Below are 5,716 nucleotides of genomic sequence, written 5' to 3'. Positions count from 1 at the left end.
CAGCTTCTGCAAGAAATCAGCTTGAATGCTTCAGGGGCTGGGGCATAGCCAACATGAGCCCCACACCGAAGGAGGGTGGAGGTGTTTAATGCGAACTAGGGGTCATCCAAGCGCCGCAAAAGGCCGCCATGCCCTGCACGCCCCTTTTCTCTTTTCATATGCAGACGAGGGTTGAAGCCAAATTTGACCAACTGCTTGGATGACATCACCATATGCAAATCCATCTGCTGCAGGCCTTCCCCCAGGAATGCTTGCACTAGTTGTTGCATTTGGTTTGTTGTTTGGGGGTGCTTCAGTATTAGGCAGCCTTCTGCCCTCCCATGATCATCTGAAAATATGTGTTCTCCCTGCAGTTGTTGTCCCCAGATGAGAGTTCCCTTGTGCTGCCTTAGTTGAATCTTCTTTACTTGACAGAGATGTGCCTGAGCAGCGGCCCTCCCCAGCCCTATCCCAAATCATACTTATTTTGCATAGGAGATACCATGGTCATGAAGATCGTTCTCCCAGGGTGAGGTTCATTCATTGCATTCTGGGTATGCTGACCCCTGTGATTTCCCCAAATGTGGGAAACTTGACTGCATTATTTGTGGTAGTGGGGGACTGTGTTTGTGCTTTCCTCTGGTCAGCTCTGGTAAAAGTCAGATTTCTTTATCTCAGATCTTCCTCTAGCCTTGTTCTTCTTTCGAGAGTTCCCTTGTGCTGCCTCAGTTGGATCTCCTTTACTTGACAGGGGGGTGCCCAAGCAGCGACCCTCCCCAGCTCTAGCCCAACTCCTACTTACCTGCCAGGTGAGATACTATGATCATGAAGGTGCTTCTCCCAGGGCAAGGCTCACCCATTGCACTCTGGGTGTGCTGCCCCTGTGATTTCCCCAAATATGGGAAACTTGACTGCATAATTTGTGTTTCCACTGGTCGGCTTTTATATAATTCAGATCTCTTTGTCTCAGGTCTCTCTCCAGCCTAGTTTGCAGTCTGTTTCCACTTCTTCTTTTTTTGAGCCCCTCCCTTCTATACCCTTGTGCACTATCCTGACTTCTCCTGTCTGCTTACTTTGTGCCTTCCAATGCACAATGCAAACTACAGGTAGTGCTGCAGGGCCCACAAACTTTTACTTGCATTACAGAGCAGCTCTGGAGCTGTTACAGTGCCAAGCTGCTGCAAGAAATCAGCTTGAATGCTTCAGGGGCTGGGGCATTGCCAACATGAGCCCCACACCGAAGGAGGGTGGGGGTGTTTAATGCGAACTAAGGGTCATCCAAGCGCCGCAAAAGGCCGCCATTCCCTGCATACCCCTTTTCTCTTTTCATATGCAGATGAGGGTTCCAGCCAACTTTGGCCCACTGCTTGGATGACATCACTGTATGCAAATCCGTCTTCTGCTGACCTTCCCCCAGGAATGCTTGTACTAGTTGTTGCATTTGGTTTGTTGTTTGGGGGTGCTTCAGTATTAGGCAGCCTTCTGCCCTCCCATGTTCATCTGAAAATATGTGTTCTCCCTGCAGTTGTTGTCCCCAGATGAGAGTTCCCTTGTGCTGCCTCAGTTGAATCTCCTTTACTTGACAGAGATGTGCCTGAGCAGCGGCCCTCCCCAGCCCTATCCCAAATCATACTTATTTTGCATAGGAGATATCATGGTAATGAAGACTGTTATCCCAGGGTGAGGTTCATTCATTGCATTTTGGGTATGCTGACCCCTGTGATTTACCCAAATGTGGGAAACTCGACTTCATTATTTGTGGTAGTGGGGGACTGTGTTTGTGCTTTCCTCTGGTCAGCTCTGGTAAAAGTCAGATTTCTTTGTCTCAGATCTTCCTCTAGCCTTGTTCTTCTTTCGAGAGTTCCCTTGTGCTGACTCACTTGGATCTCCTTCACTTGACAGGGAAGTGCCCGAGCAGTGACCCTCCCCAGCTCTAGCCCAACTCCTACTTACCTGCCAGGTGAGATACTATGATCATGAAGGTGCTTCTCCCAGGGCAAGGCTCACCCATTGCACTCTGGGTGTGCTGCTCTTGCGATTTCCCCAAATGTGGGAAACTTGACTGCATAATTTGTGTTTCCCCTGGTCGGCTCTCGTATAATTCAGATCTCTTTGTCTCAGGTCTCTCTCCAGCCTAGTTTGCTGTCTGTTTCCACTTCTCTTTTCTTGAGCCGCTCCCTTCTATGCCCTTGCGCACTATTATGACCTCTCCTGTCTGCTTACTTTGTGCCTTCCAACGTCAATGCAAACTACAGGTAGTGCTGCAGGGCCCTCACCCTTTTACATGCTTTACAGAGCAGCTCTGGAGCTGTTACAGTGCCCAGCTGCTGCAAGAAATCAGCTTGAATGCTTCAGGGGCTGGGGCATAGCCAACATGAGCCCCACACCGAAGGAGGGTGGAGGTGTTTAATGTGAATTAGGGGTCCTCCAAGCGCCGCAAAAGGCCGCCATGCCCTGCACATCCCTTTTTTCTTTTCATATGCAGACGAGGGTTGAAGCCAACTTTGACCCACTGCTTGGATGACATCACCATATGCAAATCCATCTGCTGCAGGCCTTCCCCCAGGAATGCTTGCACTAGTTGTTGCATTTGGTTTATTGTTTGGGGGTGCTTCAGTATTAGGCAGCCTTCTGCCCTCCCATGTTCATCTGAAAATATGTGTTCTCCCTGCAGTTGTTGTCCCCAGATGAGAGTTCCCTTGTGCTGCCTCAGTTGAATCTCCTTTACTTGACAGAGATGTGCCTGAGCAGCGGCCCTCCCCAGCTCTATCCCAAATCATACTTATTTTGCATAGGAGATACCATGCTCATGAAGATTGTTCTCCCAGGTTGAGGTTCATTCATTGCATTCTGGGTATGCTGACCCCTGTGATTTCCCCAAATGTGGGAAACTTGACTGCATTATTTGTGGTAGTGGGGGACTGTGTTTGTGCTTTCCTCTGGTCAGCTCTGGTAAAAGTCAGATTTCTTTGTCTCAGATCTTCCTCTAGCCTTGTTCTTCTTTCGAGAGTTCCCTTGTGCTGCCTCAGTTGGATCTCCTTCACTTGACAGGGGGGTGCCCGAGCAGCGACCCTCCCCAGCTCTAGCCCAACTCCTACTTACCTGCTAGGTGAGATACTATGATCATGAAGGTGCTTCTCCCAGGGCAAGGCTCACCAATTGCACTCTGGGTGTGCTGCTCCTGCGATATCCCCAAATGTGGGAAACTTGACTGCATAATTTGTGTTTCCCCTGGTCGGCTCTCGTATAATTCAGATCTCTTTGTCTCATGTCTTTCTCCAGCCTAGTTTGCTGTCTGTTTACACTTCTCTTTTCTTGAGCCACTCCCTTCTATGCCCTTGCGCACTATCTTGACTTCTCCCGTCTGCTTACTTTGTGCCTTCCAACGCACAATGCGAACTACAGGTAGTGCTGCAGGGCCCACACCCTTTTAGTTGCCTTACAGAGCAGCTCTGGAGCTATTACAGTGCCCAGCTGCTGCAAGTAATCAGCTTGAATGCTTCAGGGGCTGGGGCATAGCCAACATGAGCCCCACACCGAAGTAGGGTGGAGGTGTTTAATGCGAACTAGGGGTCATCCAAGCGCCGCAAAAGGCCGCCATGCCCTGCACGCCCCTTTTCTCTTTTCATATGCAGACGAGGGTTGAAGCCAACTTTGACCCACTGCTTGGATGACATCACCATATGCAAATCCATCTGCTGCAGGCCTTCCCCCAGGAATGCTTGTACTAGTTGTTGCATTTGGTTTGTTGTTTGGGGGTGCTTCAGTATTAGGCAGCCTTCTGCCCTCCCATGTTCATCTGAAAATATGTGTTCTCCCTGCAGTTGTTGTCCCCAGATGAGAGTTCCCTTGTGCTGCCTCAGTTGAATCTCCTTTACTTGACAAGGGAGGCATTTTGGATTTTTTCTTTGGGTACCCTTACACCTGATGGTCTGAATGAGAGCATCGAACTGAACAACATTTGCAGTCTCTGAAGATTTTATCTATTGATTTACCTAATATATTATTTATTGAATATCCATTTATTGTATGTTTAATAAATAAACAAAATTATTAGAAGTAGCTATTTTGGAAACAGCTTTCCTCTTAGGATGAAACTGTATAATCCTGTTGTGTGTGTTCCTTTAAAGTTCTTTAGTAAAATCCACTAGTAATGATGAACATCAGATTTCTTCCTCCATCCTCTTTTTACACTTTCTCTTGGTTCTATATATATTTTTTTTTTCTATTTTTATTTTTCCCCCCTCCTTCTCCCAAAAGGCCCCCCTCCCTCCCCCCCCCTCCCTGTTTTAAATTTTAAAATCTTTAAATATTTAAATCTTCGAATCCTTAAATTGTCTGTTTAATATTTATTTTTTCTTCAATTCTTTTTGTTGTTTAAACAGCAATGTAGTTATTCCAGGGGTTAAAATAATGAAATATAGAAATAATATTAACAAAAATTAAAGGTAAAAATGAATTGATAGAATGATCCCATTAAAAGTAAATAAATAATATGGATGTTAAGCTGAGCGGGTTGGATTCGAACATGGGACTAGCTGCATAGAGTGCATTTGATGTTTCCCCTGCGCCACAAGAACTGCTTTAGTAGTGGCATGGATTTATGTTACCCTAAAAGGTTTTATATAAGTAAATGGGGATCCTTAGTGCTGAGTCTCTGAATTATGTATATGTGATTATAGATATGAGGTATTGATTGAAAGATTATAGGTTAATCTGTATATAGATTATATATTTTCTGTTATTTTTTAAACCACCTTGTTGCTTATTTTATTATTATTTTTAATCACCATGTTGCTTATTTTTATATTATGAAATGCCTTTATATGTGCAATTGCAATTAGAAAGTTGTTCCATATGTGGGTCATTACATGTATGCATCCAATTAGTACATGTATGTATCCAATCAACTAATTAGTAATGCTATTGGTCCGGTGCATTTTAAAAAGAGCCTGCTAGGCTGCTGATGTATCCTCTGACGAAACCGCTCTTGGATAACAGCGGAGAAACGCGTAAGAAAGGTGATTACCGGACACTCTGATTGCTGAGATATAAGCCCGTTCATGAACGAGCTACATCACGGCGGACGTCTGATGTAAAGACAGCGGTGAAGGGGAAAAAGCAATTTGAGACCGAGCAAAAGGAGGTCTCTACCCCACGGCAGGGAGAAATATCCCGACCGCGAGTGCCAATAAGATCCAGCCACGGTTAACGGGGGTCGTAGCATACCGCTGTGTTTCACCAACCATCACAGCGCTCTCCCCCTGTTTTCTTTCATTACTCACGTGAGTTACATATGAACTTTAACTGCAGTAAATAATAAGAATTTACTTACCGATAATTCTATTTCTCATAGTCCGTAGTGGATGCTGGGGACTCCGTAAGGACCATGGGGAATAGCGGCTCCGCAGGAGACTGGGCACATCTAAAGAAAGCTTTAGGACTATGTGGTGTGCACTGGCTCCTCCCCCTATGACCCTCCTCCAAGCCTCAGTTAGGATACTTTGCCCGGACGAGCGTACACAATAAGGAAGGATTTTGAATCCCGGGTAAGACTCATACCAGCCACACCAATCACACCGTACAACCTGTGATCTGAACCCAGTTAACAGCATGATAACAGAGGAGCCTCTGAAAAGATGGCTCCCAACAATAATAACCCGATTTTTGTAACAATAACTATGTACAAGTATTGCAGACAATCCGCACTTGGGATGGGCGCCCAGCATCCACTACG

General features: G+C 46.0%; 6 non-coding genes across 6 annotated transcripts; all 6 read left to right on the top strand.

The window, feature by feature from the left end:
- The first annotated feature begins 457 nt into the window (after window positions 1-457).
- LOC135026856 (U1 spliceosomal RNA) lies at window positions 458-621 on the top strand. Its single transcript, XR_010223428.1, has one exon. It is a non-coding gene; the product is annotated as a U1 spliceosomal RNA (small nuclear RNA).
- Window positions 622-773: 152 nt separating this feature from the next.
- LOC135026871 (U1 spliceosomal RNA) lies at window positions 774-936 on the top strand. Its single transcript, XR_010223443.1, has one exon. It is a non-coding gene; the product is annotated as a U1 spliceosomal RNA (small nuclear RNA).
- Window positions 937-1,608: 672 nt separating this feature from the next.
- On the top strand, window positions 1,609-1,772 carry LOC135026865 (U1 spliceosomal RNA). The gene has a single exon (XR_010223437.1). It is a non-coding gene; the product is annotated as a U1 spliceosomal RNA (small nuclear RNA).
- A 152-nt stretch (window positions 1,773-1,924) lies between these two features.
- On the top strand, window positions 1,925-2,087 carry LOC135026867 (U1 spliceosomal RNA). The gene has a single exon (XR_010223439.1). It is a non-coding gene; the product is annotated as a U1 spliceosomal RNA (small nuclear RNA).
- A 670-nt stretch (window positions 2,088-2,757) lies between these two features.
- Window positions 2,758-2,921, top strand: LOC135026860 (U1 spliceosomal RNA). Its single transcript, XR_010223432.1, has one exon. It is a non-coding gene; the product is annotated as a U1 spliceosomal RNA (small nuclear RNA).
- Window positions 2,922-3,073: 152 nt separating this feature from the next.
- On the top strand, window positions 3,074-3,236 carry LOC135026877 (U1 spliceosomal RNA). The gene has a single exon (XR_010223449.1). It is a non-coding gene; the product is annotated as a U1 spliceosomal RNA (small nuclear RNA).
- Window positions 3,237-5,716: the final 2,480 nt, after the last annotated feature.

This window comes from Pseudophryne corroboree, unplaced genomic scaffold, assembly GCF_028390025.1.
Source record: "Pseudophryne corroboree isolate aPseCor3 unplaced genomic scaffold, aPseCor3.hap2 scaffold_450, whole genome shotgun sequence".
Taxonomy (NCBI): Eukaryota; Metazoa; Chordata; class Amphibia; order Anura; family Myobatrachidae; genus Pseudophryne; species Pseudophryne corroboree.
The sequence above is the reverse complement of the archived record's forward strand: the minus strand, read 5'-3'. Positions and strand labels throughout refer to the sequence as shown.